Source organism: Clupea harengus, chromosome 4 (assembly GCF_900700415.2).
Source record: "Clupea harengus chromosome 4, Ch_v2.0.2, whole genome shotgun sequence".
In the NCBI taxonomy this organism is placed as follows: domain Eukaryota; kingdom Metazoa; phylum Chordata; class Actinopteri; order Clupeiformes; family Clupeidae; genus Clupea; species Clupea harengus.
The window spans coordinates 23,480,958-23,495,957 of NC_045155.1; the positions used below are offsets into that span (position 1 = coordinate 23,480,958).

Consider the following 15,000-nt stretch of genomic DNA (forward strand, 5'->3'; position numbering starts at 1 on the left):
GGACTCAGACAGGTAAAGGTACAATTCAGATCTACAGGTAAATCAGTGAACGAACGAAACAGCCAATCACAGAGCTGTTCTTGGTGAATCAGCCAATCATTAGGCTTCAACAGACATATTTGAAATTCCTCATAGATAGATAAACTCACACACACACACACTCTCTCTCTCACACACACACACACACACAGAGAGCGGATGGAACATTCTGGAGTGCCTCCTCATGGGCTGTGGTGACAGGAAGTGCAGGCGGATCTCCTGGAGCTCTGTGTGAATCTAATAGGCCAACTACACCTCAGACAACTACAACTCCCAGAAGCCTTTGGGCCGGGACATGTCTGCCGTAGATTTGTGGCCCATAGTGTGACATGTTCATTCAAATCTAAATATGATCTGAAATACCTCTTGCCCCTTTGGCTGGTGTGTGTGAGTGTGAGTGTGTGTGTGTGTGTGAGAGTGTGTGTTTTGTGTGAGTGTGAGTGTGTGTGTGTGTGTGTGTGTTTTGTGTTTGCATGCATAACCGTGTCTTTGTTTACATCACACATCATGCCTGACATTAGACACGCCCACTTAAAAAAGGGTTTCCATAGAAACAGTGACAATTAGCTGCCACTACACATGTTTGTGCGCACGCACACACACACACACACACACACACACACAAACACCCTCCTGACTGATGGGATTCACTTACAGAATGCCTCCCCCCCCCCCGCCACACACACACACACACACCCTCCGTCCGGTCAAAGCCACCACTACCACATGCCACTGACCCGACAGACCAGTTCCACAGGAACACTGTCATGCTGGTGTTCCATCTCAAACACACACACACACACACACACACACACACACACACACACACACACACACACACACGTTCACGCACGCACTCTCACAGATGCACGCACACACACACACACACGCCAGATGTCACAGTAGTGTTAAGATAGCCTTGATTTTTTTTTCCGCACATACAAAGCCAGCCACAGCAGAATGAAAACAGGTCTTTTAAGGTTTACACAAACACACACGTCATGAATTAAAGCATACAGTTGTGTCATCACAAAGCGCTGCTTGTGTTTCCTTCACACAGTGTGCGTCTGCTGCAGGAGACTCACGGCCCACACTGGCGTGTGTGTGTGTGTGTGTGTGTGTGTGTGTGTGTGTGTGTTTCCTTCACACAGTGTGCGTCTGCTGCAGGAGACTCACGGCCCACAGCCAAAAGCATGACTCTGGTTATACAGGCTCCGACACACACACACACAGGCTCCGACACACACACATAACAAACAGGCAAGTCTACACATGCCAACACACACTCCACATGCTAACACACACTCCACATGCTAACACACACTCCAGCAGAAGGCAGGTTTGAATCTCATCAGATAAGAGCAGTTTCTCTTCCTGGTGCTGCATCACCATCACTGAGGCACTGGAAACACTGGTGTGTGTGTGTGTGTGTGTGTGTATCACCATCACTGAGGCACTGGTCAGGGCACATTCTACATGTACACTGGTGTGTGTGTGTGTGTGTCACCAGTGGGCCTTCATTATGGACAGCATGCCACAGAAGCCACATGAAAGAGAGAGCTCAGGGCAAGACTACCTGTATACACTCACACACACACTAGCGGGCTGGAATACCTGTACACACACACACACACACACACACACACACACACACACACACACACACACTAGTGGTTTGAATAGCGTGTTCACCTGAACTGTTATCAGTAAAATACTAAGGCCAACTGGAACTGGACTACTTTGAATATCCAAAGCGGTGTGTGTGTGTGTGTGTGTGTGTGTTACAGAAGCAGCACTAATGCTACCAGCTCAGATGTGTTCTCTACATCAGCTGTAGACAGACAGACAGACAGACAGAGACAGACAGACAGACAGACAGACACACACACCACACACAGAGAGAGAGAGAGAGAGAGAGAGAGAGAGGGGAGGAGAGGGACAGAGAGAGGAGAGGGAGAGAGGAGGAGGAGAGAGAGAGAGGAGGAGGAGGGAGAGAGAGAGAGAGAGAGAGAGAGGAGGAGAGAGGAAGAGAGAGAGAGAGGAGGAGAGAGGGGAGGAGGAGAGAGAGAGGAGGAGGAGAGAGGGGAGGAGGAGAGAGAGAGGAGGAGAGAGGGGGGAGGAGAGAGAGAGAGGAGAGAGGGACAGAGAGAGGAGGAGAGAGGAAGAGAGAGAGGGGAGGAGGAGAGAGAGAGAGAGAGAGAGAGAGAGGAGGAGAGAGGAAGAGAGAGAGAGAGGAGGAGAGAGAGAGGAGGAGGAGATAGAGAGGAGGAGAGAGGGGGGAGGAGAGAGAGAGAGGAGGAGGAGATAGAGAGAGGAGAGGGACAGAGAGGAGGAGAGAGAGAGGAGGAGAGGGACAGAGAGAGAGAGGAGGAGAGAGAGAGAGGGGAGGAGGAGAGAGGAGGAGAGGGATAGAGAGAGAGAGAGGAGGAGAGAGACAGAGGAGAGGAGAAGAAAAAGAAGAGAAAAGACAGGCATGGGTGAGAAGAGGAAAGACTGAAAATAACCAAAGAGTGTGTGTGTGTGTGTGTGTGTGTGTGTGTGTGTGTAGAGCAGTGTGAGTGTGTGTGTAGAGCAGTGTGAGTGTGAGTGTAGAGCAGTGTGAGTGTGAGTGTAGAGCAGTGTGAGTGTGAGTGTAGAGCAGTGTGAGTGTGAGTGTATGTGTAGAGCAGTGTGAGTGTATGTGTAGAGCAGTGTGAGTGTATGTGTAGAGCAGTGTGAGTGTGTGTGTGTGTGTGTGTAGAAGAGTGTGAGTGTGTAGAAGAGTATGAGTGTGTGTGTGTAGAAGAGTGCGAGTGTGTGTGTGTGTAGAAGAGTGTGAGTGTGTGTGTGTAGAAGAGTGTGTGTGTGTGTGTGTGTGTGTGTGTGTGTAGAAGAGTGTGAGTGTGTGTGTGTGTGTGTTAGGGATGGGCATAATGAATCGACGATCGATTAATTGATCATTAAGAATTTCCTTGATGACATTATTTTTTCATCGATAAAACTAATGCATGTTCTGTTGCGTAGTGTGCGTGTAATTTTTTTTTTTTTAGGGCTGTCAAAGTTAACCCGTTATTCTCTGAGATTATTGTGGCCGAGATTAACACAATAAAATATTTTACAGTTAACAGTTAACGCAACTTTGTTTACTTCCGGTGTGCGTTGACCCATGGCACGAAACCGCCGCATGTCTGCAGTCAGTTAGATAGGAGAGACCGAGATGGTAGTTGAAGATGGAGAGAGCAGAGGGATTGTTGGGCGGAAAGTTTCTGTTTAAGAGGCAAAATGACGGAACAATGGAGAAAACTAAAGTTGTATGTAGCATTTGCCAAGCTGAATGTAGCTATCACAGAAGCAGCTCGTCTTTAAGTTATCACCTCAATGCAAAGCACCCGACAGAAAGCAGTCCCAGGTTAGATGGTCGCCAACCCACACTCCACGACTTCTCTAGGAAAATAACTAGACCAGTCCGTGAAAAGGTTACCAACGCTGTAGCAGTTTAGGTTGCCGGTGACTTGTCGGCCCATCAACATAGTTGAAGACGGTGGGCTGACTGAGGTGATTCGAATTGCTTCAGGGGACAATTCTTACCATTTACCGTCGAGGGGCACCATTGTGTCTCGCATATATTCCTTGTATGAGGGCGAGAGAGCACGAAAAAAATACCATTAAACAACAGTGTCTAAAACACACGCTGTCTGAAGTGATTACTCGTTAATTTATAAGATTTAGTCTTTAGAAGAAAAGCAAACTTTTAATCGCGATGAATCTTGATTAATGAATTTTAAAATGTGAGATTAATTAGTTATAGAAAAAAAAACGAGGGTCAGTTGTGTTTATGACCACCGGCTTCTAGCTGTCGGCTCCGCTGCTTAAGAGTACAGCAGCGCATATTTTCAAGTGTAACCATTGAGCGGATCCCGTTTAACTGCCACAAGAGTTGTTCATCTTGTAATAAAGATCTCAATGAGGAAACACGCTGTGTTTTTTCTATTTTCACTGCATTTTAATATATTATAAATAGTGAATTTTAATATAAAAATATTAATGATTAATCGAAAATCGATCGTTAATTCTCCCGACGATCGATTAAGACAATTTAATCGAATGCCCATCCCTAGTGTGTGTGTGTGTGTGTGTGTGTGTGTGTGTGTGTGTGTGTAGAAGAGTGTGAGTGTGTGTAGAAGAGTGTGAGTGTAGAGCAGTGTGAGTGTGTGTGTGTGTGTGTGTGTGTGTGTGTAGAAGAGTGTGAGTGTGTGTGTGTGTAGAAGAGTGTGAGTGTGTGTGTAAAACAGTGTGTGTGTGTGTGTGTGTGTAGAAGAGTGTGAGTGTGTGTGTAGAAGAGTGTGAGTGTGTGTGTGTAGAAGAGTGTGAGTGTGTGTGTAGAAGAGTGTGAGTGTGTGTGTAGAAGAGTGTGAGTGTGTGTGTAGAAGAGTGTGAGTGTGTGTGTAGAAGAGTGTGTGTGTGTGTCTGTAGAAGAGTGTGAGTGTGTGTAGAAGAGTGTGTGTGTGTAGAAGAGTGTGTGTGTGTGTGTGTGTAGAAGAGTGTGAGTGTGTGTAGAAGAGTGTGTGTGTGTGTGTGTGTAGAAGAGTGTGTGTGTGTGTGTGTAGAAGAGTGTGTGTGTGTGTGTAGAAGAGTGTGAGGAGAGGAAGAGAGGCCTCTGCAGCTGGCCGCCCTTACTAGCTGTCTCCACCTTAACTCCTGACTACACACACACACACACACACACACACACACACACCTTAGCCAAATCTCCACAGCAGTAGTCACAACAAGAGCTCAGACTCAGCTCAACCCATCAACAACCAGCTTGTTCACACACACACACACACACTTTAACCCAACGCCCACCAGGTTAAGAACTCAACAGCTGAAAACCCCACACACACACACATAAAACCAGCACAGCAACCACACACACACACATAAAACCAGCACAGCAACCACACACACACATTAAACCAGCACAGCAACCACACACACACACAACCACACACCACTCATAACCAGCACAGCAACCACACACACACACACACACACACCACACGCCACTCAGAACCAGCACAGCAACCACACACACACACACACAACCAGCACAGCAACGACACACACACCCACCACTCATAACCAGCACAGCAACCACACAAATAAAACCCAAAACCCATGTGATTGGCCTTAGTGTGTGTGTGTGTGTTGGTGTGTGTGTGGAAGACACTGTGGCAGGTCACACCAGCCCAAAGATCACCTCTGTCATACTGAGCTGTCTCTACAGGTCAAAGGTCACTTCTGTCATACTGAGCTGTCTACAGGTCAAAGATCACCTCTGTCATACTGAGCTGTCTCTACAGGTCACACAGGTCAAAGATCACCTCTGTCATACTGAGCTGTCTCTACAGGTCATGAGGTCACTAGGGCCAATGATTTTCCGTTTAACAAAAAATGCATTTTCCGTTTCACATTTGGTGAATTCCGTTTCAGCTCATTTTGTTCACCCTGAGGTAGATTGATGGCTTAAAATGAGTGAATAATATGTGCCCTTCTTAGATTGTTGTTTGCCAGACATCAACAGAACAGAAGACTAAACATTTTTTGTTTTAAATGCGGGTGGGAAGACGAGCGAGTGAATGTGACTGAATGTGGCTTTAGCGGAGGTGTGTGGGTCAACCGTTGAAAAGGGGGCGTGGCCGGAGCGGAGTTCAGGGCAGACGTGACATTTTCTCAGTGGCTTTGTTCTTTAATTAATGTTTGTTCATCGTTGCAATCATTGTTGTGTTTATTTGAAAGAAATACAGCCTTGCAGCCCAAAATACAGGGGAATTTGGGCGATTTGTATGCACAAAATGATGTTTCCGTCTGAAAGTTGCAATTCCGTTTCAAAGGGTACATTGCGCGAATTCCGTCCGTTTTCCGTTATCGCGAAAAATCATTGGCCCTAGGTGATGAGTAATCTTGCATTATGACGTTGACCAGTGTAACGTGACGGAACCATGAATGACCCTGTCCACATTCCAAATGTGTCTTGACAATCTTAAACCTTCTATTGTCGTCACTGCAACGGTTTCTGCTGGAGAGTGTTGCTGCCGGGTGCCCGAGTGAGGAGCTCACCTGAGCAGGCCTTTCTGAGGGTCAGAACCCCTGAGTGAGAGAACAGCCAACATGAGCAGAGGTCAGAGGTCAGACACATCATCTGATTAAGAGAACAGCCAACATGGGCAGAGGTCAGAAACGACCTGTTCCAATACCTGCCTTAGGGGAGTGCCATCAGTCTGTGCTGCAGGAGTCTGTGCGTCTGTCTGTGTCTGTCCCTGTCCCTGTCTGTCTGTCTGTCTGACAGACAGACAGACAGACAGTCTGTCTCTGCTTGTCCCCCTGTCTGTCCGTCCGTCTGTCTGTCCGTCTCTGTTTGCCCCTTTCCCCCTCTGTCTGTCTCCGCGTCTGCAGACAACGCCACTTAAGACAGACCCCATGTCAGGTGAAGAGGGGTGATGCAGAACTCCAGCTGTACCGAGAGGCCAAACACAACCAACAGCCCTCTGGAGAAACCAGTGTGTGTGTGTGTGTGTGTGTTTGTGTGGTTTATTTAGTTGGGAGGGGCTTTTATAAAATGTGAGTTACAGCAGAGGTAGAACCTGCCTTTCACCAGAGGTAACTGTGACCCCGTGACACAGGTGCTGCTGGAACCACAGAAATCAGCAGCACCAGTGTTCTGAAGCAGAAATCAGCAGCACCAGTGTTCTGAAGCAGAAATCAGCAGCACCAGTGTTCTGAAGCAGAAATCAGCAGTATCAGTGGCGGCGGCCTGTAATCCTAAAAGCTCTGGTCCGCGCAGCGTGAGATTTTAATCCTATTCCCGGGCGGGCGGGCAGAGCAGGAGGAGATCTGTGAGGGGAAATAAGCGTGGTGTGGTGTGGAGGCGGAGCAAAGCTGGGCTAATTCTGCTCCATCATATGCTGCCCCGTCAGGGGACAGAGCCTGATGGCGCCCTCTGATCTGGGATCAGACCCACTTACCGCCCAACACACACACACACACACACGGCCTAGGAGACCCAGTGCAGGTCCACTCCCAAGTACGCTGCCGTCAGAGCCTCACAGACCACTACTCGCTCACACAACACTGATGAGAGATCAGACCACTACTCGCTCACACAACACTGATGAGAGATCAGACCACTACTCGCTCACACAACACTGATGAGAGATCAGATTATTACTCGCTCACACAACACTGATGAGAGATCAGATTATTACTCGCTCACACAACACTGATGAGAGATCAGTAACTGACAGCGGTCCTCCCTCTAAGATCATTAACGGAGACTTGGCTTCCAGAGCAGAGATCGGTGTAATTACACAGAGAGTAAGTGTGTGTGCGTGTGTGTGTGTGAGATCAGTGTAATTACACAGAGACGGGCCCACAGAGAACCCTCCTCATTCAATGCAATGCCAGAGTGTGCACACACACACACACACACACACACACACACACACACACAGAGAGATCCCTCCTCATTCACATCTCACTCAGGCTCTCCTAAGGGAAGTTGCCATTATAGACTCAGGCAGGCCAACTTACAGTGTGTGTGTGTGAGTGTGTGACTGAAATCAAGAGACTTGCAGACCTACACACACACTGCTAGCTAGGGAGATAAATGCAGAATGCAATGCCAGTGTGCACACACACAAGCGCACACACACACACACACACACGCGCGCACACACAAACACAGGCTAAGGTGGGGTAACTCTGGGGGCATCAGTGTGCACACACACACACAGACACACACACAGGCTAAGGTGGGGTAACTCTGGGGGCATCAGTGTGTACACACACACACACACACACACACAGGCTAAGGTGGGGTAACTCTGGGGGCATCAGTGTGTGTGCACACACACACACAGGCTAAGGTGGGGTAACTCTGGGGGCATCAGTGTGCACACACACACATACAGAGCTACTGCTCTCTTCCCCAAGAGGAGTAACACACCCACCATAAATCCCCAACACACACACACAAGGCTGGGCAGCGCACACACACAAGGCTGGACACCGCACACACAAACACACACACACAAGGCAGGGCTATCAAGCCTGAACATGCCACTTGCTCAGGGGAAAGGCAGCATCTGCAGCAGCTACCACTAGCCCCAAGAGTCACTGGTCCAGTGAGGGAAGTGTCACACACACACACACACACACACACACACACACACACACTTGGAGCCGTGTGAAACTGACATCTTGTGCTGTGTAACTTCCAGTGCTGTGCTGGAATAGTACAGTGTAAGGGTCCAGTGTTGAATAGTACAGTGTAAAGGTCCAGTGTTGAATAGTACAGTGTAAAGGTCCAGTGTTGAATAGTACAGTGTAAAGGTCCAGTGTTGAATAGTACAGTGTAAAGGTCCAGTGTTGAATAGTACAGTGTAAGGGTCCAGTGTTGAATAGTACAGTGTAAAGGTCCAGTGTTGAATAGTACAGTGTAAGGGTCCAGTGTTGAATAGTACAGTGTAAAGGTCCAGTGTTGAATAGTACAGTGTAAAGGTCCAGTGTTGAATAGTACAGTGTAAGGGTCCAGTGTTGAATAGTACAGTGTAAGGGTCCAGTGTTGAATAGTACAGTGTAAAGGTCCAGTGTTGAATAGTACAGTGTAAGTGTCCAGTGTTGAATAGTACAGTGTAAGTGTCCAGTGTTGAATAGTACAGTGTAAGGGTCCAGTGCTGTGTTGGAAGAGTGAAGGAGCATGCAGGGTCACAGACAAATTGAACATCTATACCAGACAACAGCATTTATTCAGCTAACACCTGAGCCATACCACAGACACACCGAACATCTCATAACATCTCTCACCTAACACCTGAGCCATACCACAGACAACACCTAACATCTCATCTCTCACCTGAGCCATACCACAGACACCACCTAACATCTCATAACATCTCTCAGCTAACACCTGAGCCATACCACAGACACACCGAACATCTCCGCTAACACCTGAGCCATACCACAGACACACCTAACATCTCCGCTAACACCTGAGCCATACCACAGACACCACCTAACATCTCATCTCTCACCTGAGCCATACCACAGACACCACCTAACATCTCATAACATCTCTCAGCTAACACCTGAGCCATACCACAGACACCACCTAACATCTCATCTCTCACCTGAGCCATACCACAGACACCACCTAACACCTGAGCCATACCACAGACACCACCTAACATCTCATCTCTCCCAGACTGTGTTGCACACCTGAACACACCAGGCCCCCGCTGGATGAAGAGTCTGCTGCGCCCTCACATAGGCAGGACAGCCAGGACCATCCTGATGACTTACACATCAGCTCCCCCATGCTCTACTCCACCGCCCACAGCAACACGGCCCTGAGCCAGGTTAACTGCTTTATTTTTCAACTGCAGAAAAACGTTGAAAAATCTAATGTGACTGTCGGGTCGTGGATTGGCGCGTGTTTCGCACGTCTCCAAAGGCTCGGTGAGGAGCTGTTGTTCTGCCCAGTCACAGCAGAAGCGGTGTGGGGAAAATAAATAAATAAATAAATAAATAAATAAAAGCGCAGAAGGCAGGCAGGCAGCGAACGCCATCTTGTTGGCTGCAGCTGCTCGCGCCCTAGAATACAGGAACCCATTCATTGTAGGAAGGGGAGCTCGCGGGATGAATTCATCTTTGTGAGCCTCTTGCACAAACCGTGGCGCGCGCTATCATGCTTAGTTGTGGCCAATAAACAACAACACACCAGATCCGGCGTATCGAAACACACAGATACCAGAGACGTGTCGGATTGTCAGGCGGCGATGGGTTTGGAGAGTTCGGGGGCTCCGATTGGTGCGTGCGAGGATCACCGTGAGCCATCCTCAGTAATCGTAACCGCAATCGCCAAATACGCGAGCGCGCTGGTGTTACACTTGATGCCTGAAAGTGACATCCACGTTAAATCTCCAACCCGATGTGGCACTAATGTCTCTTAATGCGATCCACCCAGCAGGATTCGACCGTCGACTACATAACAGACCTACTGGGCCGAAAAATCCCCCGCCTGAGCATTTGATTCTCCCTGTTTCGGTTGACACTGCGAGCTGTATCGTCTGCTTCCTCATTTCTCCATGACGCTACTGAGCGAAATGGGTCTGATTATTGTTAGACCAAAGGGCCGTGGCAGTACAGGTGGTAGTAACGCCAAGCTACTTTGAATCAGTAAGCGGACGTATATAATTTGATCCCAGTTAAACAGATTGGCCAAAAATCCAATTACCTCGGGTTTTTAGATCATTAAAAGCATGCGATCGCATTAGGATCCAATCAAAGCTACCCGGACAATTTACCACCAAGTCACACGGGGAGACAACAAACACATACACTCGCGCCATGCAATGCTGTCATCTTGCTGGCCAGCTAACGCCACGAAAAGGCTGAAAATGGAGTCTCCAACAGAGGCCCAGAGTGCCCAGGCGTCTCCACGGCAGAGCCGTTTCGGGTGCAGTTCGCCTGGATTCTCAGGGTGTTAACCATGCAGCACATCCGCACTACCGTTGCAGAAACCAAACGCTGGAATCAAACTGCCAAACGCACTGGCAAATTAGCAAGATGGAGGCTAACCCGGGTGATAAACGGAAGAGACATGGCATCTTGATCTGTCTCCGACTATCGCCACCCTCTGATACACACCAACGCAAGCTATCTGTTAATAAGCTCTCTGGTTGATCTGCTGGATTGACTGTAAATCCAACAACACTTGATCTTAATATGGTTTAACATTAGATTAACCGTGATACTTAGTGGTACAACCAGAATCGAAAAAGAAGCCACATTTTTCCGATGATGGGGCATGGACGCTAGTTAGCAAGACCGTAGCTTAGTGTCCAGACACACGCCCAGAAGGAAACACTGGCTAACCCACTGACGCTATGTAGCATTAGCGTAGGCTGGATGGAACATGAAGAAGTGGGGGTGGTAGTAGTTGGCCGTCTCCTTCGCCGACGAAGTGGCCATTTTCGATTATTTTTGATATCACATATTCACCTTCCCATGTAGCATTTCATTTTTGCATCCAAATGACAATGGTATATTTTGACATGAATGCCTTAATACCTTGCCCCCGTTATGTCCAAAGGCGCAGTTTACCATCATTCCACTGATAATAGGAAGTAGCTGTTTGGCTGTGTAGCTGCAGCTAGCTGGACAGTTCCTTCCCAAGTAACGTTAGAATAACCAAGGACTCTATCGAATGGTCGACATTCATCCATTTTGATAAGGTTTGAGTGGACTCTACCTGAAATCCCTAGGTAGTGCTAATTACACAGTCCCTACACTATTTCCTTGAGCAGTATTACACTATACTGGTGATATTATGCAACACAAATCAAAGCCTTGATAGCCAGCTAGCTCGCTAACGCATTCCCAGATATGCGTGTGTTTGGATATCCCAGAGACATTTATGGCAAATAATGCGTTCTGCACTTCACACTTGTCCTTTCGTTACACGGGAGAGGCTTGGGTGAAATGTATATAAAAAAACATCTGTTGGCACCAAATGGTAATGAACAGATAAATATTTGGTAGCCAATTAGCCATCGGGTTGTTTAGCTATCTTAGCTAACCCCCCCACCACCCACACACACACACACACACACACACCCACCGACGCAATACACCACCTATCATTAGCTACAAACACAGAAGTCAGTCAGCCCATTCAGTCCCGTTCTGCAAATTGCGTTAGCGACGGCCACACATTTTTGTCTAGGAAAACTTCTACCCATTGCAGCCCCCAAGTGTCTTACCCGTTCTCAGTCGTGGGTATCCGTTGTTTATATCGCATTGACTGGAAACAGCGAAGCTCGAATCCCCTTCTCTCCAACCAGCTCAGAGATTTAGCCAACAAGCTATCGAAGAGCGGCACTCCCCGAACCCTGCTTTCGATACGCCAAATGGGAAGACACCGGCAGAGAGGCGTAGGGATAGGACAGGGTTCACCGCAGCAAACACACAAATGTGCTAAAATGGTATGAAAACAGAGTTCTTCGAGATTGTATCTCCGACGAGCAGTCTTTATCCAGCCCCTTTCAAAGTGATTTGCCTTCTTATCTTTCCCACTCTGTCGTTCTCCTAGGCTTTCTTTCTCTCAGCACTGTCAGTCGCTTCCTCCGGCCATCAGAGAGCACAGATGGGCGCGGTAACCCTGCTCTCAGCTCTGGGAAACCCCACGCTTCGTCTGCGTCACGACGTACGACCAGGCTCGGCGGCGCAAACCCAAATCTTACCGATTGGCGGCATTCTTGACAGAGTGAAGAAAGCGCACAACAAGACCGTAACGAGGGAAACGTAAACCACTGATGACCTGCATATCAAATGCTTGTCATTTCTGTTTCGTAAAGCAGCATTGTTTTTGTAGTCTGCGTTGAGTGGTTTTACTCCCCAATTTGACAGCTTCATTCAGAAGTTTCTAAGTTCTTAGTCACCGCTAGCTTTGGTTACTCAAAGTTCATTCACTGAAGCGCTGCAGTGCACGGTTGCAGTACAGATGGTGAGAGAAAGTAGCCTATGCGCACAGACATGACATGGACCATGAGATCAGATTCATAAGCGAAGGTCGAGGGAGAAGAAGCTCCAGTGACGCCCTCACACTGAGCTACTCACACACTCACTTACACTCACACACCACAACATGCCTGTGCATCACCTTACATCTGCAACAGCGGACCAAACTAATCTGCCAATCATATCCGAGCTGGCTCTACTGAAGATCAGATGCCATTAAGCTGCTGCCAGTAGCCCTCTCATCTGTGTCCAAACTCACGCCTGATCATCCTGATCAATCATAGCCCTCTCATCTGTGTCCAAACTCACGCCTGATCAATCACAGCCCTCTCATCTGTGTCCAAACTCACGCCTGATCATCCTGATCAATCATAGCCCTCTCATCTGATCAATCATAGCCCTCTCATCCAGGGGCGGAGATCCCATTTCATTGTAGGGGGGGACAATACATGGTCAAATTTCAGAGTGTAATTCCGGGGGGGGGGGGACATGAAAAAATTGCTTTCACGAGAGCTAGCATAAACTGCTAAATACCGAATTCTCTTATCACATTTACAAACAGAAATTCGAAGTCATTTTAGAATTATCTAAACAGCATTAAATGTACTAACACGAAATATCTATTCTCAGACAAATAATGTCCAAAGTTCAAGAAAACTTGATGCTCAAAATAAGTTATAAAACAGCTCAACAGGGATTCGAACCAGCAACCTTTTGATTACAATACAACTTCTCTACCTTCTACGCCACTGTCACTCCATATTACAATACCAGCATAGTTGATGGACCGCAGAAAAAGATGACATTAATTTAACTTCAGATAATTTAACAAATCTGGAGAGGCACTGAGATGTAGACCTACGTTTATTAACTAGCATGAACCTGCCCTGACAGGACAGTGTCCTAGACTATCTAGCTAGCTATCTTAACTGTGTTAATTACCGGCATGCGTGTGTTATCGGCAAACGTTCACGTTGTCATGCCAATCCATTAATAAGCTTATGTATACTTAAGCAATATAGTACGAGTGCGAGTGGGGTAGGTAAGGGATATTCCCACGGGTGGTGTTCGGCCGTAGCCACGAGTGTGCATATCGATTGGAACTTCGTAAATGGAGTTTAGAAAAAAACTTCTTCTTTACATGTTCTTACTGCGTTCGAGAATGAGGTAAATCTCTTTACATATCGTGTATCATAGCGGCAGCGACAGGGGACAGAGGAGGAAACAGTCTGACAATCTGACCGTGTAGGCTACTGGGCTGATTAACTGAAACACGGAGCTGCCGGTAGCCCTGCCCGTTGGAAACAGCATGTGAACCAAAACACTTTGAGGAATAGGGGGAACATGATTTTTCAACACTTAAAAAACACATCTTTTTTACGTCTATAATTAGCACCGCTTGTGTCGTCGTATTTTTATTTAAAAAAAATAAAATAAAAAAAATAAAAAATATATTTTTTTTTTTAGTTTTCAATGATTGTTGGGGGGGACAACTTTATGGTAGGGGGGGACACGTCCCCCCCGTCCCCCCCGGGATCTCCGCCTATGCTCTCATCTGATCATTCTGATCAATCACAGCCCTCTCATCTGTGTCCACACTCACACCTGATCAATCGGATCAATCATAGCCCTCTCATCTGTGTCCAAACTCACACCTGATCATTCTGATCAATCATAGCCCTCTCATCTGTGTCCAAACTCACACCTGATCATTCTGATCAATCATAGCCCTCTCACCTGTGTCCAAACTCACGCCTGATCAATCATAGCCCTCTCATCTGTGTCCACACTCACACCTGATCATTCTGATCAATCATAGCCCTCTCATCTATGTCCACACTCACACCTGATCATTCTGATCAATCATAGCCCTCTCATCTGATCAATCATAGCCCTCTCATCTGTGTCCAAACTCACACCTGATCAATCACAGCCCTCTCATCTGATCATTCTGACCAATCATAGCCCTCTCATCTGTGTCCAAACTCACACCTGATCATCCTGATCAATCATAGCCCTCTCATCTGTGTCCAAACTCACACCTGATCAATCACAGCCCTCTCATCTGATCATTCTGATCAATCATAGCCCTCTCATCTGTGTCCAAACTCACACCTGATCATTCTGATCAATCATAGCCCTCTCATCTGTGTCCAAACTCACACCTGATCAATCATAGCCCTCTCATCTGTGTCCAAACTCACACCTGATCATTCTGATCAATCATAGCCCTCTCATCTGTCCACACTCACACCTGATCAATCACAGCCCTCTCATCTGTGTCCAAACTCACACCTGATCATTCTGATCAATCATAGCCCTCTCATCTGATCAATCATAGCCCTCTCATCTGATCATTCTGATCAATCACAGCCCTCTCATCTGTGTCCAAACTCACACCTGATCATTCTGATCAATCAT

The 15,000-nt window shown here is 47.4% G+C and overlaps 1 protein-coding gene across 1 annotated transcript in view; it reads right to left on the reverse strand.

The window, feature by feature from the left end:
- The window catches only part of LOC105902223 (guanine nucleotide-binding protein G(I)/G(S)/G(T) subunit beta-1), a 42,961-nt gene extending 30,736 nt beyond the window's left edge, over positions 1 to 12,225 (reverse strand). Inside the window, exon 1 of the mRNA XM_031566828.2 lies at positions 11,823 to 12,225. The gene's annotated coding sequence lies outside the window, so the exon portion shown is untranslated. The remainder of the gene's footprint in view (positions 1 to 11,822) is intronic.
- Between the last annotated feature and the right edge of the window lie 2,775 nt (positions 12,226 to 15,000).